This window comes from Alosa sapidissima, chromosome 18, assembly GCF_018492685.1.
Source record: "Alosa sapidissima isolate fAloSap1 chromosome 18, fAloSap1.pri, whole genome shotgun sequence".
Lineage (NCBI taxonomy): Eukaryota > Metazoa > Chordata > Actinopteri > Clupeiformes > Clupeidae > Alosa > Alosa sapidissima.
This window is the reverse complement of record NC_055974.1, coordinates 6,155,932-6,178,815: the sequence shown is the minus strand read 5'-3', so window position 1 is coordinate 6,178,815 and position 22,884 is coordinate 6,155,932. Positions and strand designations below refer to the sequence as shown.

The 22,884-nt window shown below is 45.0% G+C and overlaps 61 non-coding genes across 61 annotated transcripts; all 61 read right to left on the bottom strand.

Moving 5' to 3' along the window:
• Window positions 1-159: 159 nt before the first annotated feature.
• On the bottom strand, window positions 160-241 carry trnas-gcu. Its single transcript has one exon. It is a non-coding gene; the product is annotated as a tRNA-Ser (tRNA).
• A 286-nt stretch (window positions 242-527) lies between these two features.
• On the bottom strand, window positions 528-609 carry trnas-gcu. Its single transcript has one exon. It is a non-coding gene; the product is annotated as a tRNA-Ser (tRNA).
• A 295-nt stretch (window positions 610-904) lies between these two features.
• On the bottom strand, window positions 905-986 carry trnas-gcu. The gene has a single exon. It is a non-coding gene; the product is annotated as a tRNA-Ser (tRNA).
• Window positions 987-1,914: 928 nt separating this feature from the next.
• On the bottom strand, window positions 1,915-1,996 carry trnas-gcu. Its single transcript has one exon. It is a non-coding gene; the product is annotated as a tRNA-Ser (tRNA).
• A 133-nt stretch (window positions 1,997-2,129) lies between these two features.
• Window positions 2,130-2,211, bottom strand: trnas-gcu. The gene has a single exon. It is a non-coding gene; the product is annotated as a tRNA-Ser (tRNA).
• Window positions 2,212-2,559: 348 nt separating this feature from the next.
• On the bottom strand, window positions 2,560-2,641 carry trnas-acu. The gene has a single exon. It is a non-coding gene; the product is annotated as a tRNA-Ser (tRNA).
• Window positions 2,642-2,936: 295 nt separating this feature from the next.
• On the bottom strand, window positions 2,937-3,018 carry trnas-gcu. The gene has a single exon. It is a non-coding gene; the product is annotated as a tRNA-Ser (tRNA).
• Window positions 3,019-3,148: 130 nt separating this feature from the next.
• trnas-gcu lies at window positions 3,149-3,230 on the bottom strand. The gene has a single exon. It is a non-coding gene; the product is annotated as a tRNA-Ser (tRNA).
• Window positions 3,231-3,516: 286 nt separating this feature from the next.
• On the bottom strand, window positions 3,517-3,598 carry trnas-gcu. The gene has a single exon. It is a non-coding gene; the product is annotated as a tRNA-Ser (tRNA).
• A 130-nt stretch (window positions 3,599-3,728) lies between these two features.
• trnas-gcu lies at window positions 3,729-3,810 on the bottom strand. The gene has a single exon. It is a non-coding gene; the product is annotated as a tRNA-Ser (tRNA).
• Window positions 3,811-3,960: 150 nt separating this feature from the next.
• trnas-gcu lies at window positions 3,961-4,042 on the bottom strand. Its single transcript has one exon. It is a non-coding gene; the product is annotated as a tRNA-Ser (tRNA).
• A 133-nt stretch (window positions 4,043-4,175) lies between these two features.
• trnas-gcu lies at window positions 4,176-4,257 on the bottom strand. Its single transcript has one exon. It is a non-coding gene; the product is annotated as a tRNA-Ser (tRNA).
• A 133-nt stretch (window positions 4,258-4,390) lies between these two features.
• trnas-gcu lies at window positions 4,391-4,472 on the bottom strand. The gene has a single exon. It is a non-coding gene; the product is annotated as a tRNA-Ser (tRNA).
• A 130-nt stretch (window positions 4,473-4,602) lies between these two features.
• Window positions 4,603-4,684, bottom strand: trnas-gcu. Its single transcript has one exon. It is a non-coding gene; the product is annotated as a tRNA-Ser (tRNA).
• A 931-nt stretch (window positions 4,685-5,615) lies between these two features.
• On the bottom strand, window positions 5,616-5,697 carry trnas-gcu. Its single transcript has one exon. It is a non-coding gene; the product is annotated as a tRNA-Ser (tRNA).
• Window positions 5,698-5,827: 130 nt separating this feature from the next.
• Window positions 5,828-5,909, bottom strand: trnas-gcu. The gene has a single exon. It is a non-coding gene; the product is annotated as a tRNA-Ser (tRNA).
• Window positions 5,910-6,042: 133 nt separating this feature from the next.
• Window positions 6,043-6,124, bottom strand: trnas-gcu. Its single transcript has one exon. It is a non-coding gene; the product is annotated as a tRNA-Ser (tRNA).
• A 348-nt stretch (window positions 6,125-6,472) lies between these two features.
• On the bottom strand, window positions 6,473-6,554 carry trnas-acu. Its single transcript has one exon. It is a non-coding gene; the product is annotated as a tRNA-Ser (tRNA).
• A 295-nt stretch (window positions 6,555-6,849) lies between these two features.
• trnas-gcu lies at window positions 6,850-6,931 on the bottom strand. The gene has a single exon. It is a non-coding gene; the product is annotated as a tRNA-Ser (tRNA).
• Window positions 6,932-7,061: 130 nt separating this feature from the next.
• Window positions 7,062-7,143, bottom strand: trnas-gcu. Its single transcript has one exon. It is a non-coding gene; the product is annotated as a tRNA-Ser (tRNA).
• Window positions 7,144-7,429: 286 nt separating this feature from the next.
• Window positions 7,430-7,511, bottom strand: trnas-gcu. The gene has a single exon. It is a non-coding gene; the product is annotated as a tRNA-Ser (tRNA).
• A 133-nt stretch (window positions 7,512-7,644) lies between these two features.
• Window positions 7,645-7,726, bottom strand: trnas-gcu. The gene has a single exon. It is a non-coding gene; the product is annotated as a tRNA-Ser (tRNA).
• A 133-nt stretch (window positions 7,727-7,859) lies between these two features.
• On the bottom strand, window positions 7,860-7,941 carry trnas-gcu. Its single transcript has one exon. It is a non-coding gene; the product is annotated as a tRNA-Ser (tRNA).
• Window positions 7,942-8,289: 348 nt separating this feature from the next.
• On the bottom strand, window positions 8,290-8,371 carry trnas-acu. The gene has a single exon. It is a non-coding gene; the product is annotated as a tRNA-Ser (tRNA).
• A 295-nt stretch (window positions 8,372-8,666) lies between these two features.
• Window positions 8,667-8,748, bottom strand: trnas-gcu. The gene has a single exon. It is a non-coding gene; the product is annotated as a tRNA-Ser (tRNA).
• Window positions 8,749-8,878: 130 nt separating this feature from the next.
• trnas-gcu lies at window positions 8,879-8,960 on the bottom strand. Its single transcript has one exon. It is a non-coding gene; the product is annotated as a tRNA-Ser (tRNA).
• Window positions 8,961-9,246: 286 nt separating this feature from the next.
• On the bottom strand, window positions 9,247-9,328 carry trnas-gcu. Its single transcript has one exon. It is a non-coding gene; the product is annotated as a tRNA-Ser (tRNA).
• Window positions 9,329-9,458: 130 nt separating this feature from the next.
• On the bottom strand, window positions 9,459-9,540 carry trnas-gcu. Its single transcript has one exon. It is a non-coding gene; the product is annotated as a tRNA-Ser (tRNA).
• A 365-nt stretch (window positions 9,541-9,905) lies between these two features.
• trnas-gcu lies at window positions 9,906-9,987 on the bottom strand. Its single transcript has one exon. It is a non-coding gene; the product is annotated as a tRNA-Ser (tRNA).
• A 133-nt stretch (window positions 9,988-10,120) lies between these two features.
• On the bottom strand, window positions 10,121-10,202 carry trnas-gcu. Its single transcript has one exon. It is a non-coding gene; the product is annotated as a tRNA-Ser (tRNA).
• Window positions 10,203-10,332: 130 nt separating this feature from the next.
• Window positions 10,333-10,414, bottom strand: trnas-gcu. The gene has a single exon. It is a non-coding gene; the product is annotated as a tRNA-Ser (tRNA).
• A 501-nt stretch (window positions 10,415-10,915) lies between these two features.
• On the bottom strand, window positions 10,916-10,997 carry trnas-gcu. The gene has a single exon. It is a non-coding gene; the product is annotated as a tRNA-Ser (tRNA).
• A 295-nt stretch (window positions 10,998-11,292) lies between these two features.
• trnas-gcu lies at window positions 11,293-11,374 on the bottom strand. Its single transcript has one exon. It is a non-coding gene; the product is annotated as a tRNA-Ser (tRNA).
• Window positions 11,375-11,504: 130 nt separating this feature from the next.
• Window positions 11,505-11,586, bottom strand: trnas-gcu. Its single transcript has one exon. It is a non-coding gene; the product is annotated as a tRNA-Ser (tRNA).
• Window positions 11,587-12,536: 950 nt separating this feature from the next.
• trnas-gcu lies at window positions 12,537-12,618 on the bottom strand. Its single transcript has one exon. It is a non-coding gene; the product is annotated as a tRNA-Ser (tRNA).
• Window positions 12,619-12,768: 150 nt separating this feature from the next.
• trnas-gcu lies at window positions 12,769-12,850 on the bottom strand. The gene has a single exon. It is a non-coding gene; the product is annotated as a tRNA-Ser (tRNA).
• Window positions 12,851-12,983: 133 nt separating this feature from the next.
• Window positions 12,984-13,065, bottom strand: trnas-gcu. Its single transcript has one exon. It is a non-coding gene; the product is annotated as a tRNA-Ser (tRNA).
• Window positions 13,066-13,198: 133 nt separating this feature from the next.
• Window positions 13,199-13,280, bottom strand: trnas-gcu. The gene has a single exon. It is a non-coding gene; the product is annotated as a tRNA-Ser (tRNA).
• A 130-nt stretch (window positions 13,281-13,410) lies between these two features.
• Window positions 13,411-13,492, bottom strand: trnas-gcu. The gene has a single exon. It is a non-coding gene; the product is annotated as a tRNA-Ser (tRNA).
• Window positions 13,493-13,778: 286 nt separating this feature from the next.
• On the bottom strand, window positions 13,779-13,860 carry trnas-gcu. The gene has a single exon. It is a non-coding gene; the product is annotated as a tRNA-Ser (tRNA).
• A 295-nt stretch (window positions 13,861-14,155) lies between these two features.
• trnas-gcu lies at window positions 14,156-14,237 on the bottom strand. The gene has a single exon. It is a non-coding gene; the product is annotated as a tRNA-Ser (tRNA).
• A 348-nt stretch (window positions 14,238-14,585) lies between these two features.
• On the bottom strand, window positions 14,586-14,667 carry trnas-gcu. The gene has a single exon. It is a non-coding gene; the product is annotated as a tRNA-Ser (tRNA).
• A 295-nt stretch (window positions 14,668-14,962) lies between these two features.
• trnas-gcu lies at window positions 14,963-15,044 on the bottom strand. Its single transcript has one exon. It is a non-coding gene; the product is annotated as a tRNA-Ser (tRNA).
• A 135-nt stretch (window positions 15,045-15,179) lies between these two features.
• trnas-gcu lies at window positions 15,180-15,261 on the bottom strand. Its single transcript has one exon. It is a non-coding gene; the product is annotated as a tRNA-Ser (tRNA).
• Window positions 15,262-15,547: 286 nt separating this feature from the next.
• trnas-gcu lies at window positions 15,548-15,629 on the bottom strand. The gene has a single exon. It is a non-coding gene; the product is annotated as a tRNA-Ser (tRNA).
• A 295-nt stretch (window positions 15,630-15,924) lies between these two features.
• Window positions 15,925-16,006, bottom strand: trnas-gcu. Its single transcript has one exon. It is a non-coding gene; the product is annotated as a tRNA-Ser (tRNA).
• Window positions 16,007-16,136: 130 nt separating this feature from the next.
• trnas-gcu lies at window positions 16,137-16,218 on the bottom strand. Its single transcript has one exon. It is a non-coding gene; the product is annotated as a tRNA-Ser (tRNA).
• A 738-nt stretch (window positions 16,219-16,956) lies between these two features.
• On the bottom strand, window positions 16,957-17,038 carry trnas-gcu. Its single transcript has one exon. It is a non-coding gene; the product is annotated as a tRNA-Ser (tRNA).
• A 135-nt stretch (window positions 17,039-17,173) lies between these two features.
• trnas-gcu lies at window positions 17,174-17,255 on the bottom strand. Its single transcript has one exon. It is a non-coding gene; the product is annotated as a tRNA-Ser (tRNA).
• A 286-nt stretch (window positions 17,256-17,541) lies between these two features.
• Window positions 17,542-17,623, bottom strand: trnas-gcu. The gene has a single exon. It is a non-coding gene; the product is annotated as a tRNA-Ser (tRNA).
• Window positions 17,624-17,918: 295 nt separating this feature from the next.
• On the bottom strand, window positions 17,919-18,000 carry trnas-gcu. The gene has a single exon. It is a non-coding gene; the product is annotated as a tRNA-Ser (tRNA).
• Window positions 18,001-18,130: 130 nt separating this feature from the next.
• Window positions 18,131-18,212, bottom strand: trnas-gcu. The gene has a single exon. It is a non-coding gene; the product is annotated as a tRNA-Ser (tRNA).
• Window positions 18,213-18,950: 738 nt separating this feature from the next.
• trnas-gcu lies at window positions 18,951-19,032 on the bottom strand. Its single transcript has one exon. It is a non-coding gene; the product is annotated as a tRNA-Ser (tRNA).
• Window positions 19,033-19,162: 130 nt separating this feature from the next.
• Window positions 19,163-19,244, bottom strand: trnas-gcu. The gene has a single exon. It is a non-coding gene; the product is annotated as a tRNA-Ser (tRNA).
• Window positions 19,245-19,377: 133 nt separating this feature from the next.
• Window positions 19,378-19,459, bottom strand: trnas-gcu. Its single transcript has one exon. It is a non-coding gene; the product is annotated as a tRNA-Ser (tRNA).
• Window positions 19,460-19,589: 130 nt separating this feature from the next.
• trnas-gcu lies at window positions 19,590-19,671 on the bottom strand. Its single transcript has one exon. It is a non-coding gene; the product is annotated as a tRNA-Ser (tRNA).
• A 718-nt stretch (window positions 19,672-20,389) lies between these two features.
• On the bottom strand, window positions 20,390-20,471 carry trnas-gcu. Its single transcript has one exon. It is a non-coding gene; the product is annotated as a tRNA-Ser (tRNA).
• A 295-nt stretch (window positions 20,472-20,766) lies between these two features.
• On the bottom strand, window positions 20,767-20,848 carry trnas-gcu. The gene has a single exon. It is a non-coding gene; the product is annotated as a tRNA-Ser (tRNA).
• A 718-nt stretch (window positions 20,849-21,566) lies between these two features.
• Window positions 21,567-21,648, bottom strand: trnas-gcu. The gene has a single exon. It is a non-coding gene; the product is annotated as a tRNA-Ser (tRNA).
• Window positions 21,649-21,943: 295 nt separating this feature from the next.
• Window positions 21,944-22,025, bottom strand: trnas-gcu. The gene has a single exon. It is a non-coding gene; the product is annotated as a tRNA-Ser (tRNA).
• Window positions 22,026-22,743: 718 nt separating this feature from the next.
• trnas-gcu lies at window positions 22,744-22,825 on the bottom strand. Its single transcript has one exon. It is a non-coding gene; the product is annotated as a tRNA-Ser (tRNA).
• Window positions 22,826-22,884: the final 59 nt, after the last annotated feature.

Below are 22,884 nucleotides of genomic sequence, written 5' to 3'. Positions count from 1 at the left end.
CATCGCCTTAACCACTCGGCCACCTCGTCAACGACTCACGGTGAGTGAAAGTTTTCCAATAGAAAAGCGCTGAGGTTTGATGTTAGTCCTATAGTAGCAGTTATGAGATAGGTGAAAACATGGCCCTTAATGATAGTGTATCATCGGAAAGAATAGAATCGACGAGGATGGGATTCGAACCCACGCGTGCAGAGCACAATGGATTAGCAGTCCATCGCCTTAACCACTCGGCCACCTCGTCACTGAGTCGAAATGCGTGGAAAGTTTTCCAAAGGAAAAGCATTGAGCTTTGACATTACTGATTATCTTTAGCAGTTACGAGGTCAAAATATGCCCCTTAACGATAGCAGTCCATCGCCTTAACCACTCGGCCACCTCGTCACTGAGTCAAAATGCGTGGAAAGTTTTCCAAAGGAAAAGCATTGAGCTTTGACATTACTGATTATCTTTAGCAGTTACGAGGTCAAAATATGCCCCTTAACGATACTGTATCTTTGGAAAGAGATGACATCCTTTGCAAATGCAATCGACGAGGATGGGATTCGAACCCACGCGTGCAGAGCACAATGGATTAGCAGTCCATCGCCTTAACCACTCGGCCACCTCGTCACTTGACACATTCAGTGGAATGTTTTCTGACGGAAAGTTATCAAGGTTTCACATTGCTGCTTATTTGTGGCAGTTGTGAGATAGGGCATCAAATATCCCTAGCACAATGTGTTAGCAGTCCATCGCCATAACCACTCGGCCACCTCGTCACTGAGTCAAAATGAGTGGAAAGTTTTCCAAAGGAAAAGCATTGAGCTTTGACATTACTGATTATCTTTAGCAGTTACAAGGTCACAATATGCCCCTTAACGATACTGTATCTTTGGAAAGAGATGACACCCTTTGCAAATGCAATCGACGAGGATGGGATTCGAACCCACGCGTGCAGAGCACAATGGATTAGCAGTCCATCGCCTTAACCACTCGGCCACCTCGTCAACGACTCACGGTGAGTGAAAGTTTTCCAATAGAAAAGCGCTGAGGTTTGATGTTAGTCATATAGTAGCAGTTATGAGATAGGTGAAAACATGGCCCTTAATGATAGTGTATCATCGGAAAGAATAGAATCGACGAGGATGGGATTCGAACCCACGCGTGCAGAGCACAATGGATTAGCAGTCCATCACCTTAACCACTCGGCCACCTCGTCACTGAGTCGAAATGCGTGGAAAGTTTTCCAAAGGAAAAGCATTGAGCTTTGACATTACTGATTATCTTTAGCAGTTACGAGGTCAAAATATGCCCCTTAACGATAGCAGTCCATCGCCTTAACCACTCGGCCACCTCGTCACTGAGTCAAAATGCGTGGAAAGTTTTCCAAAGGAAAAGCATTGAGCTTTGACATTACTGATTATCTTTAGCAGTTACGAGGTCACAATATGCCCCTTAACGATACTGTATCTTTGGAAAGAGATGACATCCTTTGCAAATGCAATCGACGAGGATGGGATTCGAACCCACGCGTGCAGAGCACAATGGATTAGCAGTCCATCGCCTTAACCACTCGGCCACCTAGTCAACGACTCACGGTGAGTGAAAGTTTTCCAATAGAAAAGCGCTGAGGTTTGATGTTAGTCATTATATAGTAGCAGTTATGAGATAGGTGAAAACATGGCCCTTAATGATAGTGTATCTTCAGAAAGAATAGAATCGACTAGGATGGGATTCGAACCCACGCGTGCAGAGCACAATGGATTAGCAGTCCATCGCCTTAACCACTCGGCCACCTCGTCAACGACTCACGGTGAGTGAAAGTTTTCCAATAGAAAAGCGCTGAGTTTTGATGTTAGTCATTATATAGTAGCAGTTATGAGATAGGTGAAAACATGGCCCTTAATGATAGTGTATCTTCGGAAAGAATAGAATCGACGAGGATGGGATTCGAACCCACGCGTGCAGAGCACAATGGATTAGCAGTCCATCGCCTTAACCACTCGGCCACCTCGTCAACGACTCACGGTGAGTGAAAGTTTTCCAATAGAAAAGCGCTGAGGTTTGATGTTAGTCATTATATAGTAGCAGTTATGAGATAGGTGAAAACATGGCCCTTAATGATAGTGTATCTTCGGAAAGAATAGAATCGACGAGGATGGGATTCGAACCCACGCGTGCAGAGCACAATGGATTAGCAGTCCATCGCCTTAACCACTCGGCCACCTCGTCAACGACTCACGGTGAGTGAAAGTTTTCCAATAGAAAAGCGCTGAGGTTTGATGTTAGTCATTATATAGTAGCAGTTATGAGATAGGTGAAAACATGGCACTTAATGATAGTGTATCTTTGGAAAGAATAGAATCGACGAGGATGGGATTCGAACCCACGCGTGTAGAGCACAATGGATTAGCAGTCCATCGCCTTAACCACTCGGCCACCTCGTCAACGACTCACGGTGAGTGAAAGTTTTCCAATAGAAAAGCGCTGAGGTTTGATGTTAGTCATTATATAGTAGCAGTTATGAGATAGGTGAAAACATGGCCCTTAATGATAGTGTATCTTCGGAAAGAATAGAATCGACGAGGATGGGATTCGAACCCACGCGTGCAGAGCACAATGGATTAGTAGTCCATCGCTTTAACCACTCGGCCACCTCGTCACTGGACACATTCAGTGGAATGTTTTCTGATGGAAAGTTATCAAGGTTTCACATTGCTGCTTATTTGTGGCAGTTGTGAGATAGGGCATCAAATATCCCTAGCACAATGTGTTAGCAGTCCATCGCCATAACCACTCGGCCACCTCGTCACTGAGTCAAAATGAGTGGAAAGTTTTCCAAAGGATAAGCATTGAGCTTTGACATTACTGATTATCTTTAGCAGTTACAAGGTCACAATATGCCCCTTAACGATACTGTATCTTTGGAAAGAGATGACACCCTTTGCAAATGCAATCGACGAGGATGGGATTCGAACCCACGCGTGCAGAGCACAATGGATTAGCAGTCCATCGCCTTAACCACTCGGCCACCTCGTCAACGACTCACGGTGAGTGAAAGTTTTCCAATAGAAAAGCGCTGAGGTTTGATGTTAGTCATATAGTAGCAGTTATGAGATAGGTGAAAACATGGCCCTTAATGATAGTGTATCATCGGAAAGAACAGAATCGACGAGGATGGGATTCGAACCCACGCGTGCAGAGCACAATGGATTAGCAGTCCATCGCCTTAACCACTCGGCCACCTCGTCACTGAGTCGAAATGCGTGGAAAGTTTTCCAAAGGAAAAGCATTGAGCTTTGACATTACTGATTATCTTTAGCAGTTACGAGGTCAAAATATGCCCCTTAACGATAGCAGTCCATCGCCTTAACCACTCGGCCACCTCGTCACTGAGTCAAAATGCGTGGAAAGTTTTCCAAAGGAAAAGCATTGAGCTTTGACATTACTGATTATCTTTAGCAGTTACGAGGTCACAATATGCCCCTTAACGATACTGTATCTTTGGAAAGAGATGACATCCTTTGCAAATGCAATCGACGAGGATGGGATTCGAACCCACGCGTGCAGAGCACAATGGATTAGCAGTCCATCGCCTTAACCACTCGGCCACCTCGTCAACGACTCACGGTGAGTGAAAGTTTTCCAATAGAAAAGCGCTGAGGTTTGATGTTAGTCATATAGTAGCAGTTATGAGATAGGTGAAAACATTGCCCTTAATGATAGTGTATCTTCGGAAAGAATAGAATCGACGAGGATGGGATTCGAACCCACGCGTGCAGAGCACAATGGATTAGCAGTCCATCGCCTTAACCACTCGGCCACCTCGTCAACGGCTCACGGTGAGTGAAAGTTTTCCAATAGAAAAGCGCTGAGGTTTGATGTTAGTCATTATATAGTAGCAGTTATGAGATAGGTGAAAACATGGCCCTTAATGATAGTGTATCTTTGGAAAGAGATGACATCCTTTGCAAATGCAATCGACGAGGATGGGATTCGAACCCACGCGTGCAGAGCACAATGGATTAGCAGTCCATCGCCTTAACCACTCGGCCACCTCGTCAACGACTCACGGTGAGTGAAAGTTTTCCAATAGAAAAGCGCTGAGGTTTGATGTTAGTCATTATATAGTAGCAGTTATGAGATAGGTGAAAACATGGCCCTTAATGATAGTGTATCTTCGGAAAGAATAGAATCGACGAGGATGGGATTCGAACCCACGCGTGCAGAGCACAATGGATTAGCAGTCCATCGCCTTAACCACTCGGCCACCTCGTCAACGACTCACGGTGAGTGAAAGTTTTCCAATAGAAAAGCGCTGAGGTTTGATGTTAGTCATTATATAGTAGCAGTTATGAGATAGGTGAAAACATGGCCCTTAATGATAGTGTATCTTCGGAAAGAATAGAATCGACGAGGATGGGATTCGAACCCACGCGTGCAGAGCACAATGGATTAGCAGTCCATCGCCTTAACCACTCGGCCACCTCGTCAACGACTCACGGTGAGTGAAAGTTTTCCAATAGAAAAGCGCTGAGGTTTGATGTTAGTCCTATAGTAGCAGTTATGAGATAGGTGAAAACATGGCCCTTAATGATAGTGTATCATCGGAAAGAATAGAATCGACGAGGATGGGATTCGAACCCACGCGTGCAGAGCACAATGGATTAGCAGTCCATCGCCTTAACCACTCGGCCACCTCGTCAGTGAGTCGAAATGCGTGGAAAGTTTTCCAAAGGAAAAGCATTGAGCTTTGACATTACTAATTATCTTTAGCAGTTACGAGGTCAAAATATGCCCCTTAACGATAGCAGTCCATCGCCTTAACCACTCGGCCACCTCGTCACTGAGTCAAAATGCGTGGAAAGTTTTCCAAAGGAAAAGCATTGAGCTTTGACATTACTGATTATCTTTAGCAGTTACGAGGTCAAAATATGCCCCTTAACGATACTGTATCTTTGGAAAGAGATGACATCCTTTGCAAATGCAATCGACGAGGATGGGATTCGAACCCACGCGTGCAGAGCACAATGGATTAGCAGTCCATCGCCTTAACCACTCGGCCACCTAGTCAACGACTCACGGTGAGTGAAAGTTTTCCAATAGAAAAGCGCTGAGGTTTGATGTTAGTCATTATATAGTAGCAGTTATGAGATAGGTGAAAACATGGCCCTTAATGATAGTGTATCTTCGGAAAGAATAGAATCGACTAGGATGGGATTCGAACCCACGCGTGCAGAGCACAATGGATTAGCAGTCCATCGCCTTAACCACTCGGCCACCTCGTCAACGACTCACGGTGAGTGAAAGTTTTCCAATAGAAAAGCGCTGAGGTTTGATGTTAGTCATTATATAGTAGCAGTTATGAGATAGGTGAAAACATGGCCCTTAATGATAGTGTATCTTCGGAAAGAATAGAATCGACGAGGATGGGATTCTAACCCACGCGTGCAGAGCACAATGGATTAGCAGTCCATCGCCTTAACCACTCGGCCACCTCGTCAACGACTCACGGTGAGTGAAAGTTTTCCAATAGAAAAGCGCTGAGTTTTGATGTTAGTCATTATATAGTAGCAGTTATGAGATAGGTGAAAACATGGCCCTTAATGATAGTGTATCTTCGGAAAGCATAGAATCGACGAGGATGGGATTCGAACCCACGCGTGCAGAGCACAATGGATTAGCAGTCCATCGCCTTAACCACTCGGCCACCTCGTCAACGACTCACGGTGAGTGAAAGTTTTCCAATAGAAAAGCGCTGAGGTTTGATGTTAGTCATATAGTAGCAGTTATGAGATAGGTGAAAACATGGCCCTTAATGATAGTGTATCTTCGGAAAGAATAGAATCGACGAGGATGGGATTCGAACCCACGCGTGCAGAGCACAATGGATTAGCAGTCCATCGCCTTAACCACTCGGCCACCTCGTCAACGACTCACGGTGAGTGAAAGTTTTCCAATAGAAAAGCGCTGAGGTTTGATGTTAGTCATTATATAGTAGCAGTTATGAGATAGGTGAAAACATGGCCCTTAATGATAGTGTATCTTCGGAAAGAATAGAATCGACGAGGATGGGATTCGAACCCACGCGTGCAGAGCACAATGGATTAGCAGTCCATCGCCTTAACCACTCGGCCACCTCGTCAACGACTCACGGTGAGTGAAAGTTTTCCAATAGAAAAGCGCTGAGGTTTGATGTTAGTCATTATATAGTAGCAGTTATGAGATAGGTGAAAACATGGCACTTAATGATAGTGTATCTTTGGAAAGAATAGAATCGACGAGGATGGGATTCGAACCCACGCGTGTAGAGCACAATGGATTAGCAGTCCATCGCCTTAACCACTCGGCCACCTCGTCAACGACTCACGGTGAGTGAAAGTTTTCCAATAGAAAAGCGCTGAGGTTTGATGTTAGTCATTATATAGTAGCAGTTTTGAGATAGGTGAAAACATGGCCCTTAATGATAGTGTATCTTCGGAAAGAATAGAATCGACGAGGATGGGATTCGAACCCACGCGTGCAGAGCACAATGGATTAGTAGTCCATCGCTTTAACCACTCGGCCACCTCGTCACTGGACACATTCAGTGGAATGTTTTCTGACGGAAAGTTATCAAGGTTTCACATTGCTGCTTATTTGTGGCAGTTGTGAGATAGGGCATCAAATATCCCTAGCACAATGTGTTAGCAGTCCATCGCCATAACCACTCGGCCACCTCGTCACTGAGTCAAAATGAGTGGAAAGTTTTCCAAAGGATAAGCATTGAGCTTTGACATTACTGATTATCTTTAGCAGTTACAAGGTCACAATATGCCCCTTAACGATACTGTATCTTTGGAAAGAGATGACACCCTTTGCAAATGCAATCGACGAGGATGGGATTCGAACCCACGCGTGCAGAGCACAATGGATTAGCAGTCCATCGCCTTAACCACTCGGCCACCTCGTCAACGACTCACGGTGAGTGAAAGTTTTCCAATAGAAAAGCGCTGAGGTTTGATGTTAGTCATATAGTAGCAGTTATGAGATAGGTGAAAACATGGCCCTTAATGATAGTGTATCATCGGAAAGAATAGAATCGACGAGGATGGGATTCGAACCCACGCGTGCAGAGCACAATGGATTAGCAGTCCATCGCCTTAACCACTCGGCCACCTCGTCACTGAGTCGAAATGCGTGGAAAGTTTTCCAAAGGAAAAGCATTGAGCTTTGACATTACTGATTATCTTTAGCAGTTACGAGGTCAAAATATGCCCCTTAACGATAGCAGTCCATCGCCTTAACCACTCGGCCACCTCGTCACTGAGTCAAAATGCGTGGAAAGTTTTCCAAAGGAAAAGCATTGAGCTTTGACATTACTGATTATCTTTAGCAGTTACGAGGTCACAATATGCCCCTTAACGATACTGTATCTTTGGAAAGAGATGACATCCTTTGCAAATGCAATCGACGAGGATGGGATTCGAACCCACGCGTGCAGAGCACAATGGATTAGCAGTCCATCGCCTTAACCACTCGGCCACCTCGTCAACTACTCACGGTGAGTGAAAGTTTTCCAATAGAAAAGCGCTGAGGTTTGATGTTAGTCATTATATAGTAGCAGTTATGAGATAGGTGAAAACATGGCCCTTAATGATAGTGTATCTTCGGAAAGAATAGAATCGACGAGGATGGGATTCGAACCCACGCGTGCAGAGCACAATGGATTAGCAGTCCATCGCCTTAACCACTCGGCCACCTCGTCAACGACTCACGGTGAGTGAAAGTTTTCCAATAGAAAAGCGCTGAGGTTTGATGTTAGTCATTATATAGTAGCAGTTATGAGATAGGTGAAAACATGGCCCTTAATGATAGTGTATCTTCGGAAAGAATAGAATCGACGAGGATGGGATTCGAACCCACGCGTGCAGAGCACAATGGATTAGCAGTCCATCGCCTTAACCACTCGGCCACCTCGTCAACGACTCACGGTGAGTGAAAGTTTTCCAATAGAAAAGCGCTGAGGTTTGATGTTAGTCATTATATAGTAGCAGTTATGAGATAGGTGAAAACATGGCACTTAATGATAGTGTATCTTTGGAAAGAATAGAATCGACGAGGATGGGATTCGAACCCACGCGTGTAGAGCACAATGGATTAGCAGTCCATCGCCTTAACCACTCGGCCACCTCGTCAACGACTCACGGTGAGTGAAAGTTTTCCAATAGAAAAGCGCTGAGGTTTGATGTTAGTCATTATATAGTAGCAGTTATGAGATAGGTGAAAACATGGCCCTTAATGATAGTGTATCTTCGGAAAGAATAGAATCGACGAGGATGGGATTCGAACCCACGCGTGCAGAGCACAATGGATTAGTAGTCCATCGCTTTAACCACTCGGCCACCTCGTCACTGGACACATTCAGTGGAATGTTTTCTGACGGAAAGTTATCAAGGTTTCACATTGCTGCTTATTTGTGGCAGTTGTGAGATAGGGCATCAAATATCCCTAGCACAATGTGTTAGCAGTCCATCGCCATAACCACTCGGCCACCTCGTCACTGAGTCAAAATGAGTGGAAAGTTTTCCAAAGGATAAGCATTGAGCTTTGACATTACTGATTATCTTTAGCAGTTACAAGGTCACAATATGCCCCTTAACGATACTGTATCTTTGGAAAGAGATGACACCCTTTGCAAATGCAATCGACGAGGATGGGATTCGAACCCACGCGTGCAGAGCACAATGGATTAGCAGTCCATCGCCTTAACCACTCGGCCACCTCGTCAACGACTCACGGTGAGTGAAAGTTTTCCAATAGAAAAGCGCTGAGGTTTGATGTTAGTCATATAGTAGCAGTTATGAGATAGGTGAAAACATGGCCCTTAATGATAGTGTATCATCGGAAAGAATAGAATCGACGAGGATGGGATTCGAACCCACGCGTGCAGAGCACAATGGATTAGCAGTCCATCGCCTTAACCACTCGGCCACCTCGTCACTGAGTCGAAATGCGTGGAAAGTTTTCCAAAGGAAAAGCATTGAGCTTTGACATTACTGATTATCTTTAGCAGTTACGAGGTCAAAATATGCCCCTTAACGATAGCAGTCCATCGCCTTAACCACTCGGCCACCTCGTCACTGAGTCAAAATGCGTGGAAAGTTTTCCAAAGGAAAAGCATTGAGCTTTGACATTACTGATTATCTTTAGCAGTTACGAGGTCACAATATGCCCCTTAACGATACTGTATCTTTGGAAAGAGATGACATCCTTTGCAAATGCAATCGACGAGGATGGGATTCGAACCCACGCGTGCAGAGCACAATGGATTAGCAGTCCATCGCCTTAACCACTCGGCCACCTCGTCAACGACTCACGGTGAGTGAAAGTTTTCCAATAGAAAAGCGCTGAGGTTTGATGTTAGTCATATAGTAGCAGTTATGAGATAGGTGAAAACATTGCCCTTAATGATAGTGTATCTTCGGAAAGAATAGAATCGACGAGGATGGGATTCGAACCCACGCGTGCAGAGCACAATGGATTAGCAGTCCATCGCCTTAACCACTCGGCCACCTCGTCAACGGCTCACGGTGAGTGAAAGTTTTCCAATAGAAAAGCGCTGAGGTTTGATGTTAGTCATTATATAGTAGCAGTTATGAGATAGGTGAAAACATGGCCCTTAATGATAGTGTATCTTTGGAAAGAGATGACATCCTTTGCAAATGCAATCGACGAGGATGGGATTCGAACCCACGCGTGCAGAGCACAATAGATTAGCAGTCCATCGCCTTAACCACTCGGCCACCTCGTCAACGACTCACGGTGAGTGAAAGTTTTCCAATAGAAAAGCGCTGAGGTTTGATGTTAGTCATTATATAGTAGCAGTTATGAGATAGGTGAAAACATGGCCCTTAATGATAGTGTATCTTCGGAAAGAATAGAATCGACGAGGATGGGATTCGAACCCACGCGTGCAGAGCACAATGGATTAGCAGTCCATCGCCTTAACCACTCGGCCACCTCGTCAACGACTCACGGTGAGTGAAAGTTTTCCAATAGAAAAGCGCTGAGGTTTGATGTTAGTCATTATATAGTAGCAGTTATGAGATAGGTGAAAACATGGCCCTTAATGATAGTGTATCTTCGGAAAGAATAGAATCGACGAGGATGGGATTCGAACCCACGCGTGCAGAGCACAATGGATTAGCAGTCCATCGCCTTAACCACTCGGCCACCTCGTCAACGACTCACGGTGAGTGAAAGTTTTCCAATAGAAAAGCGCTGAGGTTTGATGTTAGTCCTATAGTAGCAGTTATGAGATAGGTGAAAACATGGCCCTTAATGATAGTGTATCATCGGAAAGAATAGAATCGACGAGGATGGGATTCGAACCCACGCGTGCAGAGCACAATGGATTAGCAGTCCATCGCCTTAACCACTCGGCCACCTCGTCAGTGAGTCGAAATGCGTGGAAAGTTTTCCAAAGGAAAAGCATTGAGCTTTGACATTACTAATTATCTTTAGCAGTTACGAGGTCAAAATATGCCCCTTAACGATAGCAGTCCATCGCCTTAACCACTCGGCCACCTCGTCACTGAGTCAAAATGCGTGGAAAGTTTTCCAAAGGAAAAGCATTGAGCTTTGACATTACTGATTATCTTTAGCAGTTACGAGGTCAAAATATGCCCCTTAACGATACTGTATCTTTGGAAAGAGATGACATCCTTTGCAAATGCAATCGACGAGGATGGGATTCGAACCCACGCGTGCAGAGCACAATGGATTAGCAGTCCATCGCCTTAACCACTCGGCCACCTAGTCAACGACTCACGGTGAGTGAAAGTTTTCCAATAGAAAAGCGCTGAGGTTTGATGTTAGTCATTATATAGTAGCAGTTATGAGATAGGTGAAGACATGGCCCTTAATGATAGTGTATCTTCGGAAAGAATAGAATCGACGAGGATGGGATTCGAACCCACGCGTGCAGAGCACAATGGATTAGCAGTCCATCGCCTTAACCACTCGGCCACCTCGTCACTGGACACATTCAGTGGAATGTTTTCTGACGGAAAGTTATCAAGGTTTCACATTGCTGCTTATTTGTGGCAGTTGTGAGATAGGGCATCAAATATCCCTAGCACAATGTGTTAGCAGTCCATCGCCATAACCACTCGGCCACCTCGTCACTGAGTCAAAATGAGTGGAAAGTTTTCCAAAGGATAAGCATTGAGCTTTGACATTACTGATTATCTTTAGCAGTTACAAGGTCACAATATGCCCCTTAACGATACTGTATCTTTGGAAAGAGATGACACCCTTTGCAAATGCAATCGACGAGGATGGGATTCGAACCCACGCGTGCAGAGCACAATGGATTAGCAGTCCATCGCCTTAACCACTCGGCCACCTCGTCAACGACTCACGGTGAGTGAAAGTTTTCCAATAGAAAAGCGCTGAGGTTTGATGTTAGTCATATAGAAGCAGTTATGAGATAGGTGAAAACATGGCCCTTAATGATAGTGTATCTTCGGAAAGAATAGAATCGACGAGGATGGGATTCGAACCCACGCGTGCAGAGCACAATGGATTAGCAGTCCATCGCCTTAACCACTCGGCCACCTCGTCAACGACTCACGGTGAGTGAAAGTTTTCCAATAGAAAAGCGCTGAGGTTTGATGTTAGTCATTATATAGTAGCAGTTATGAGATAGGTGAAAACATGGCCCTTAATGATAGTGTATCTTCGGAAAGAATAGAATCGACGAGGATGGGATTCGAACCCACGCGTGCAGAGCACAATGGATTAGCAGTCCATCGCCTTAACCACTCGGCCACCTCTTCACTGAGTCAAAATGAGTGGAAAGTTTTCCAAAGGAAAAGCATTGAGCTTTGACATTACTGATTATCTTTAGCAGTTACAAGGTCACAATATGCCCCTTAACGATACTGTATCTTTGGAAAGAGATGACACCCTTTGCAAATGCAATCGACGAGGATGGGATTCGAACTCACGCGTGCAGAGCACAACGGATTAGCAGTCCATCGCCTTAACCACTCGGTCACCTCGTCACTGGACACATTCAGTGGAATGTTTTCTGACGGAAAGTTATCAAGGTTTCACATTGCTGCTTATTTGTGGCAGTTGTGAGATAGGGCATCAAATATCCCTAGCACAATGTGTTAGCAGTCCATCGCCATAACCACTCGGCCACCTCGTCACTGAGTCAAAATGAGTGGAAAGTTTTCCAAAGGAAAAGCATTGAGCTTTGACATTACTGATTATCTTTAGCAGTTACAAGGTCACAATATGCCCCTTAACGATACTGTATCTTTGGAAAGAGATGACACCCTTTGCAAATGCAATCGACGAGGATGGGATTCGAACCCACGCGTGCAGAGCACAATGAATTAGCAGTCCATCGCCTTAACCACTCGGCCACCTCGTCAACGACTCACGGTGAGTGAAAGTTTTCCAATAGAAAAGCGCTGAGGTTTGATGTTAGTCATATAGTAGCAGTTATGAGATAGGTGAAAACATTGCCCTTAATGATAGTGTATCTTCGGAAAGAATAGAATCGACGAGGATGGGATTCGAACCCACGCGTGCAGAGCACAATGGATTAGCAGTCCATCGCCTTAACCACTCGGCCACCTCGTCAACGGCTCACGGTGAGTGAAAGTTTTCCAATAGAAAAGCGCTGAGGTTTGATGTTAGTCATTATATAGTAGCAGTTATGAGATAGGTGAAAACATGGCCCTTAATGATAGTGTATCTTTGGAAAGAGATGACATCCTTTGCAAATGCAATCGACGAGGATGGGATTCGAACCCACGCGTGCAGAGCACAATGGATTAGCAGTCCATCGCCTTAACCACTCGGCCACCTCGTCAACGACTCACGGTGAGTGAAAGTTTTCCAATAGAAAAGCGCTGAGGTTTGATGTTAGTCATTATATAGTAGCAGTTATGAGATAGGTGAAAACATGGCCCTTAATGATAGTGTATCTTCGGAAAGAATAGAATCGACGAGGATGGGATTCGAACCCACGCGTGCAGAGCACAATGGATTAGCAGTCCATCGCCTTAACCACTCGGCCACCTCGTCAACGACTCACGGTGAGTGAAAGTTTTACAATAGAAAAGCGCTGAGGTTTGATGTTAGTCATTATATAGTAGCAGTTATGAGATAGGTGAAAACATGGCCCTTAATGATAGTGTATCTTGGGAAAGAATAGAATCGACGAGGATGGGATTCGAACCCACGCGTGCAGAGCACAATGGATTAGCAGTCCATCGCCTTAACCACTCGGCCACCTCGTCAACGACTCACGGTGAGTGAAAGTTTTCCAATAGAAAAGCGCTGAGGTTTGATGTTAGTCCTATAGTAGCAGTTATGAGATAGGTGAAAACATGGCCCTTAATGATAGTGTATCATCGGAAAGAATAGAATCGACGAGGATGGGATTCGAACCCACGCGTGCAGAGCACAATGGATTAGCAGTCCATCGCCTTAACCACTCGGCCACCTCGTCAGTGAGTCGAAATGCGTGGAAAGTTTTCCAAAGGAAAAGCATTGAGCTTTGACATTACTAATTATCTTTAGCAGTTACGAGGTCAAAATATGCCCCTTAACGATAGCAGTCCATCGCCTTAACCACTCGGCCACCTCGTCACTGAGTCAAAATGCGTGGAAAGTTTTCCAAAGGAAAAGCATTGAGCTTTGACATTACTGATTATCTTTAGCAGTTACGAGGTCAAAATATGCCCCTTAACGATACTGTATCTTTGGAAAGAGATGACATCCTTTGCAAATGCAATCGACGAGGATGGGATTCGAACCCACGCGTGCAGAGCACAATGGATTAGCAGTCCATCGCCTTAACCACTCGGCCACCTCGTCACTTGACACATTCAGTGGAATGTTTTCTGACGGAAAGTTATCAAGGTTTCACATTGCTGCTTATTTGTGGCAGTTGTGAGATAGGGCATCAAATATCCCTAGCACAATGTGTTAGCAGTCCATCGCCATAACCACTCGGCCACCTCGTCACTGAGTCAAAATGAGTGGAAAGTTTTCCAAAGGAAAAGCATTGAGCTTTGACATTACTGATTATCTTTAGCAGTTACAAGGTCACAATATGCCCCTTAACGATACTGTATCTTTGGAAAGAGATGACACCCTTTGCAAATGCAATCGACGAGGATGGGATTCGAACCCACGCGTGCAGAGCACAATGGATTAGCAGTCCATCGCCTTAACCACTCGGCCACCTCGTCAACGACTCACGGTGAGTGAAAGTTTTCCAATAGAAAAGCGCTGAGGTTTGATGTTAGTCATTATATAGTAGCAGTTATGAGATAGGTGAAAACATGGCCCTTAATGATAGTGTATCTTCGGAAAGAAAAGAATCGACGAGGATGGGATTCGAACCCACGCGTGCAGAGCACAATGGATTAGCAGTCCATCCCCTTAACCACTCGGCCACCTCGTCAACGACTCACGGTGAGTGAAAGTTTTCCAATAGAAAAGCGCTGAGGTTTGATGTTAGTCATTATATAGTAGCAGTTATGAGATAGGTGAAAACATGGCCTTTAATGATAGTGTATCTTCGGAAAGAATAGAATCGACGAGGATGGGATTCGAACCCACGCGTGCAGAGCACAATGGATTAGCAGTCCATCGCCTTAACCACTCGGCCACCTCGTCACTGGACACATTCAGTGGAATGTTTTCTGACGGAAAGTTATCAAGGTTTCACATTGCTGCTTATTTGTGGCAGTTGTGAGATAGGGCATCAAATATCCCTAGCACAATGTGTTAGCAGTCCATCGCCATAACCACTCGGCCACCTCGTCACTGAGTCAAAATGAGTGGAAAGTTTTCCAAAGGATAAGCATTGAGCTTTGACATTACTGATTATCTTTAGCAGTTACAAGGTCACAATATGCCCCTTAACGATACTGTATCTTTGGAAAGAGATGACACCCTTTGCAAATGCAATCGACGAGGATGGGATTCGAACCCACGCGTGCAGAGCACAATGGATTAGCAGTCCATCGCCTTAACCACTCGGCCACCTCGTCAACGACTCACGTGACGTTTTGTGAAAGTTTTCCAATAGAAAAGCGCTGAGGTTTGATGTTAGTCATATAGTAGCAGTTATGAGATAGGTGAAAACATGGCCCTTAATGATAGTGTATCATCGGAAAGAACAGAATCGACGAGGATGGGATTCGAACCCACGCGTGCAGAGCACAATGGATTAGCAGTCCATCGCCTTAACCACTCGGCCACCTCGTCACTGAGTCGAAATGCGTGGAAAGTTTTCCAAAGGAAAAGCATTGAGCTTTGACATTACTGATTATCTTTAGCAGTTACGAGGTCAAAATATGCCCCTTAACGATAGCAGTCCATCGCCTTAACCACTCGGCCACCTCGTCACTGAGTCAAAATGCGTGGAAAGTTTTCCAAAGGAAAAGCATTGAGCTTTGACATTACTGATTATCTTTAGCAGTTACGAGGTCACAATATGCCCCTTAACGATACTGTATCTTTGGAAAGAGATGACATCCTTTGCAAATGCAATCGACGAGGATGGGATTCGAACCCACGCGTGCAGAGCACAATGGATTAGCAGTCCATCGCCTTAACCACTCGGCCACCTCGTCACTGGACACATTCAGTGGAATGTTTTCTGACGGAAAGTTATCAAGGTTTCACATTGCTGCTTATTTGTGGCAGTTGTGAGATAGGGCATCAAATATCCCTAGCACAATGTGTTAGCAGTCCATCGCCATAACCACTCGGCCACCTCGTCACTGAGTCAAAATGAGTGGAAAGTTTTCCAAAGGAAAAGCATTGAGCTTTGACATTACTGATTATCTTTAGCAGTTACAAGGTCACAATATGCCCCCTAACGATACTGTATCTTTGGAAAGAGATGACACCCTTTGCAAATGCAATCGACGAGGATGGGATTCGAACCCACGCGTGCAGAGCACAATGGATTAGCAGTCCATCGCCTTAACCACTCGGCCACCTCGTCAACGACTCACGGTGAGTGAAAGTTTTCCAATAGAAAAGCGCTGAGGTTTGATGTTAGTCATATAGAAGCAGTTATGAGATAGGTGAAAACATGGCCCTTAATGATAGTGTATCTTCGGAAAGAATAGAATCGACGAGGATGGGATTCGAACCCACGCGTGCAGAGCACAATGGATTAGCAGTCCATCGCCTTAACCACTCGGCCACCTCGTCAACGACTCACGGTGAGTGAAAGTTTTCCAATAGAAAAGCGCTGAGGTTTGATGTTAGTCATTATATAGTAGCAGTTATGAGATAGGTGAAAACATGGCCCTTAATGATAGTGTATCTTCGGAAAGAATAGAATCGACGAGGATGGGATTCGAACCCACGCGTGCAGAGCACAATGGATTAGCAGTCCATCGCCTTAACCACTCGGCCACCTCTTCACTGAGTCAAAATGAGTGGAAAGTTTTCCAAAGGAAAAGCATTGAGCTTTGACATTACTGATTATCTTTAGCAGTTACAAGGTCACAATATGCCCCTTAACGATACTGTATCTTTGGAAAGAGATGACACCCTTTGCAAATGCAATCGACGAGGATGGGATTCGAACTCACGCTTGCAGAGCACAACGGATTAGCAGTCCATCGCCTTAACCACTCGGTCACCTCGTCACTGGACACATTCAGTGGAATGTTTTCTGACGGAAAGTTATCAAGGTTTCACATTGCTGCTTATTTGTGGCAGTTGTGAGATAGGGCATCAAATATCCCTAGCACAATGTGTTAGCAGTCCATCGCCATAACCACTCGGCCACCTCGTCACTGAGTCAAAATGAGTGGAAAGTTTTCCAAAGGAAAAGCATTGAGCTTTGACATTACTGATTATCTTTAGCAGTTACAAGGTCACAATATGCCCCTTAACGATACTGTATCTTTGGAAAGAGATGACACCCTTTGCAAATGCAATCGACGAGGATGGGATTCGAACCCACGCGTGCAGAGCACAATGGATTAGCAGTCCATCGCCTTAACCACTCGGCCACCTCGTCAACGACTCACGTGACGTTTTGTGAAAGTTTTCCAATAGAAAAGCGCTGAGGTTTGATGTTAGTCATATAGTAGCAGTTATGAGATAGGTGAAAACATGGCCCTTAATGATAGTGTATCATCGGAAAGAACAGAATCGACGAGGATGGGATTCGAACCCACGCGTGCAGAGCACAATGGATTAGCAGTCCATCGCCTTAACCACTCGGCCACCTCGTCACTGAGTCGAAATGCGTGGAAAGTTTTCCAAAGGAAAAGCATTGAGCTTTGACATTACTGATTATCTTTAGCAGTTACGAGGTCAAAATATGCCCCTTAACGATAGCAGTCCATCGCCTTAACCACTCGGCCACCTCGTCACTGAGTCAAAATGCGTGGAAAGTTTTCCAAAGGAAAAGCATTGAGCTTTGACATTACTGATTATCTTTAGCAGTTACGAGGTCACAATATGCCCCTTAACGATACTGTATCTTTGGAAAGAGATGACATCCTTTGCAAATGCAATCGACGAGGATGGGATTCGAACCCACGCGTGCAGAGCACAATGGATTAGCAGTCCATCGCCTTAACCACTCGGCCACCTCGTCACTGGACACATTCAGTGGAATGTTTTCTGACGGAAAGTTATCAAGGTTTCACATTGCTGCTTATTTGTGGCAGTTGTGAGATAGGGCATCAAATATCCCTAGCACAATGTGTTAGCAGTCCATCGCCATAACCACTCGGCCACCTCGTCACTGAGTCAAAATGAGTGGAAAGTTTTCCAAAGGAAAAGCATTGAGCTTTGACATTACTGATTATCTTTAGCAGTTACAAGGTCACAATATGCCCCCTAACGATACTGTATCTTTGGAAAGAGATGACACCCTTTGCAAATGCAATCGACGAGGATGGGATTCGAACCCACGCGTGCAGAGCACAATGGATTAGCAGTCCATCGCCTTAACCACTCGGCCACCTCGTCAACGACTCACGGTGAGTGAAAGTTTTCCAATAGAAAAGCGCTGAGGTTTGATGTTAGTCATATAGAAGCAGTTATGAGATAGGTGAAAACATGGCCCTTAATGATAGTGTATCTTCGGAAAGAATAGAATCGACGAGGATGGGATTCGAACCCACGCGTGCAGAGCACAATGGATTAGCAGTCCATCGCCTTAACCACTCGGCCACCTCGTCAACGACTCACGGTGAGTGAAAGTTTTCCAATAGAAAAGCGCTGAGGTTTGATGTTAGTCATTATATAGTAGCAGTTATGAGATAGGTGAAAACATGGCCCTTAATGATAGTGTATCTTCGGAAAGAATAGAATCGACGAGGATGGGATTCGAACCCACGCGTGCAGAGCACAATGGATTAGCAGTCCATCGCCTTAACCACTCGGCCACCTCTTCACTGAGTCAAAATGAGTGGAAAGTTTTCCAAAGGAAAAGCATTGAGCTTTGACATTACTGATTATCTTTAGCAGTTACAAGGTCACAATATGCCCCTTAACGATACTGTATCTTTGGAAAGAGATGACACCCTTTGCAAATGCAATCGACGAGGATGGGATTCGAACTCACGCGTGCAGAGCACAACGGATTAGCAGTCCATCGCCTTAACCACTCGGTCACCTCGTCACTGGACACATTCAGTGGAATGTTTTCTGACGGAAAGTTATCAAGGTTTCACATTGCTGCTTATTTGTGGCAGTTGTGAGATAGGGCATCAAATATCCCTAGCACAATGTGTTAGCAGTCCATCGCCATAACCACTCGGCCACCTCGTCACTGAGTCAAAATGAGTGGAAAGTTTTCCAAAGGAAAAGCATTGAGCTTTGACATTACTGATTATCTTTAGCAGTTACAAGGTCACAATATGCCCCTTAACGATACTGTATCTTTGGAAAGAGATGACACCCTTTGCAAATGCAATCGACGAGGATGGGATTCGAACCCACGCGTGCAGAGCACAATGGATTAGCAGTCCATCGCCTTAACCACTCGGCCACCTCGTCAACGACTCACGGTGAGTGAAAGTTTTCCAATAGAAAAGCGCTGAGGTTTGATGTTAGTCATATAGAAGCAGTTATGAGATAGGTGAAAACATGGCCCTTAATGATAGTGTATCTTCGGAAAGAATAGAATCGACGAGGATGGGATTCGAACCCACGCGTGCAGAGCACAATGGATTAGCAGTCCATCGCCTTAACCACTCGGCCACCTCGTCAACGACTCACGGTGAGTGAAAGTTTTCCAATAGAAAAGCGCTGAGGTTTGATGTTAGTCATTATATAGTAGCAGTTATGAGATAGGTGAAAACATGGCCCTTAATGATAGTGTATCTTCGGAAAGAATAGAATCGACGAGGATGGGATTCGAACCCACGCGTGCAGAGCACAATGGATTAGCAGTCCATCGCCTTAACCACTCGGCCACCTCGTCAACGACTCACGGTGAGTGAAAGTTTTCCAATAGAAAAGCGCTGAGGTTTGATGTTAGTCATATAGCAGCAGTTATGAGATAGGTGAAAACATGGCCCTTAATGATAGTGTATCTTCGGAAAGAATAGAATCGACGAGGATGGGATTCGAACCCACGCGTGCAGAGCACAATGGATTAGCAGTCCATCGCCTTAACCACTCGGCCACCTCGTCAACGACTCACGGTGAGTGAAAGTTTTCCAATAGAAAAGCGCTGAGGTTTGATGTTAGTCATTATATAGTAGCAGTTATGAGATAGGTGAAAACATGGCCCTTAATGATAGTGTATCTTCGGAAAGAATAGAATCGACGAGGATGGGATTCGAACCCACGCGTGCAGAGCACAATGGATTAGCAGTCCATCGCCTTAAGCACTCGGCCACCTCGTCAACAACTGACGGTGAGTGAAAGTTTTCCAATAGAAAAGCGCTGAGGTTTGATGTTAGTCCTATAGTAGCAGTTATGAGATAGGTTAAAACATGGCCCTTAATGATAGTGTATCTTCGGAAAGAATAGAATCGACGAGGATGGGATTCGAACCAACGCGTGCAGAGCACAATGGATTAGCAGTCCATCGCCTTAACCACTCGGCCAAGCGACCTCGTCACTGAGTAGAAATGCGTGGAAAGTTTTCCAAAGGAAAAGCATTGAGCTTTGACATTACTGATTATCTTTAGGAGTTACGAGGTCAAAATATGCCCCTTAACGATAGCAGTCCATCGCCTTAACCACTCGGCCACCTCGTCACTGAGTCAAAATGCGTGGAAAGTTTTCCAAAGGAAAAGCATTGAGCTTTGACATTACTGATTATCTTTAGCAGTTACGAGGTCACAATATGCCCCTTAACGATACTGTATCTTTGGAAAGAGATGACACCCTTTGCAAATGCAATCGACGAGGATGGGATTCGAACCCACGCGTGCAGAGCACAATGGATTAGCAGTCCATCGCCTTAACCACTCGGCCACCTCGTCACTGGACACATTCAGTGGAATGTTTTCTGACGGAAAGTTATCAAGGTTTCACATTGCTGCTTATTTGTGGCAGTTGTGAGATAGGGCATCAAATATCCCTAGCACAATGTGTAAGCAGTCCATCGCCATAACCACTTGGCCACCTCGTCACTGAGTCAAAATGAGTGGAAAGTTTTCCAAAGGAAAAGCATTGACCTTTGACATTACTGATTATCTTTAGCAGTTACAAGGTCACAATATGCCCCTTAACGATACTGCATCTTTGGAAAGAGATGACACCCTTTGCAAATGCAATCGACGAGGATGGGATTCGAACCCACGCGTGCAGAGCACAATGGATTAGCAGTCCATCGCCTTAACCACTCGGCCACCTCGTCAACGACTCACGGTGAGTGAAAGTTTTCCAATAGAAAAGCGCTGAGGTTTGATGTTAGTCATTATATAGTAGCAGTTATGAGATAGGTGAAAACATGGCCCTTAATGATAGTGTATCTTCGGAAAGAATAGAATCGACGAGGATGGGATTCGAACCCACGCGTGCAGAGCACAATGGATTAGCAGTCCATCGCCTTAAGCACTCGGCCACCTCGTCAACAACTGACGGTGAGTGAAAGTTTTCCAATAGAAAAGCGCTGAGGTTTGATGTTAGTCCTATAGTAGCAGTTATGAGATAGGTTAAAACATGGCCCTTAATGATAGTGTATCTTCGGAAAGAATAGAATCGACGAGGATGGGATTCGAACCAACGCGTGCAGAGCACAATGGATTAGCAGTCCATCGCCTTAACCACTCGGCCAAGCGACCTCGTCACTGAGTAGAAATGCGTGGAAAGTTTTCCAAAGGAAAAGCATTGAGCTTTGACATTACTGATTATCTTTAGCAGTTACGAGGTCAAAATATGCCCCTTAACGATAGCAGTCCATCGCCTTAACCACTCGGCCACCTCGTCACTGAGTCAAAATGCGTGGAAAGTTTTCCAAAGGAAAAGCATTGAGCTTTGACATTACTGATTATCTTTAGCAGTTACGAGGTCACAATATGCCCCTTAACGATACTGTATCTTTGGAAAGAGATGACACCCTTTGCAAATGCAATCGACGAGGATGGGATTCGAACCCACGCGTGCAGAGCACAATGGATTAGCAGTCCATCGCCTTAACCACTCGGCCACCTCGTCACTGGACACATTCAGTGGAATGTTTTCTGACGGAAAGTTATCAAGGTTTCACATTGCTGCTTATTTGTGGCAGTTGTGAGATAGGGCATCAAATATCCCTAGCACAATGTGTAAGCAGTCCATCGCCATAACCACTTGGCCACCTCGTCACTGAGTCAAAATGAGTGGAAAGTTTTCCAAAGGAAAAGCATTGACCTTTGACATTACTGATTATCTTTAGCAGTTACAAGGTCACAATATGCCCCTTAACGATACTGCATCTTTGGAAAGAGATGACACCCTTTGCAAATGCAATCGACGAGGATGGGATTCGAACCCACGCGTGCAGAGCACAATGGATTAGCAGTCCATCGCCTTAACCACTCGGCCACCTCGTCAACGACTCACGGTGAGTGAAAGTTTTCCAATAGAAAAGCGCTGAGGTTTGATGTTAGTCATTATATAGTAGCAGTTATGAGATAGGTGAAAACATGGCCCTTAATGATAGTGTATCTTCGGAAAGAATAGAATCGACGAGGATGGGATTCGAACCCACGCGTGCAGAGCACAATGGATTAGCAGTCCATCGCCTTAAGCACTCGGCCACCTCGTCAACAACTGACGGTGAGTGAAAGTTTTCCAATAGAAAAGCGCTGAGGTTTGATGTTAGTCCTATAGTAGCAGTTATGAGATAGGTTAAAACATGGCCCTTAATGATAGTGTATCTTCGGAAAGAATAGAATCGACGAGGATGGGATTCGAACCAACGCGTGCAGAGCACAATGGATTAGCAGTCCATCGCCTTAACCACTCGGCCAAGCGACCTCGTCACTGAGTAGAAATGCGTGGAAAGTTTTCCAAAGGAAAAGCATTGAGCTTTGACATTACTGATTATCTTTAGCAGTTACGAGGTCAAAATATGCCCCTTAACGATAGCAGTCCATCGCCTTAACCACTCGGCCACCTCGTCACTGAGTCAAAATGCGTGGAAAGTTTTCCAAAGGAAAAGCATTGAGCTTTGACATTACTGATTATCTTTAGCAGTTACGAGGTCACAATATGCCCCTTAACGATACTGTATCTTTGGAAAGAGATGACACCCTTTGCAAATGCAATCGACGAGGATGGGATTCGAACCCACGCGTGCAGAGCACAATGGATTAGCAGTCCATCGCCTTAACCACTCGGCCACCTCGTCACTGGACACATTCAGTGGAATGTTTTCTGACGGAAAGTTATCAAGGTTTCACATTGCTG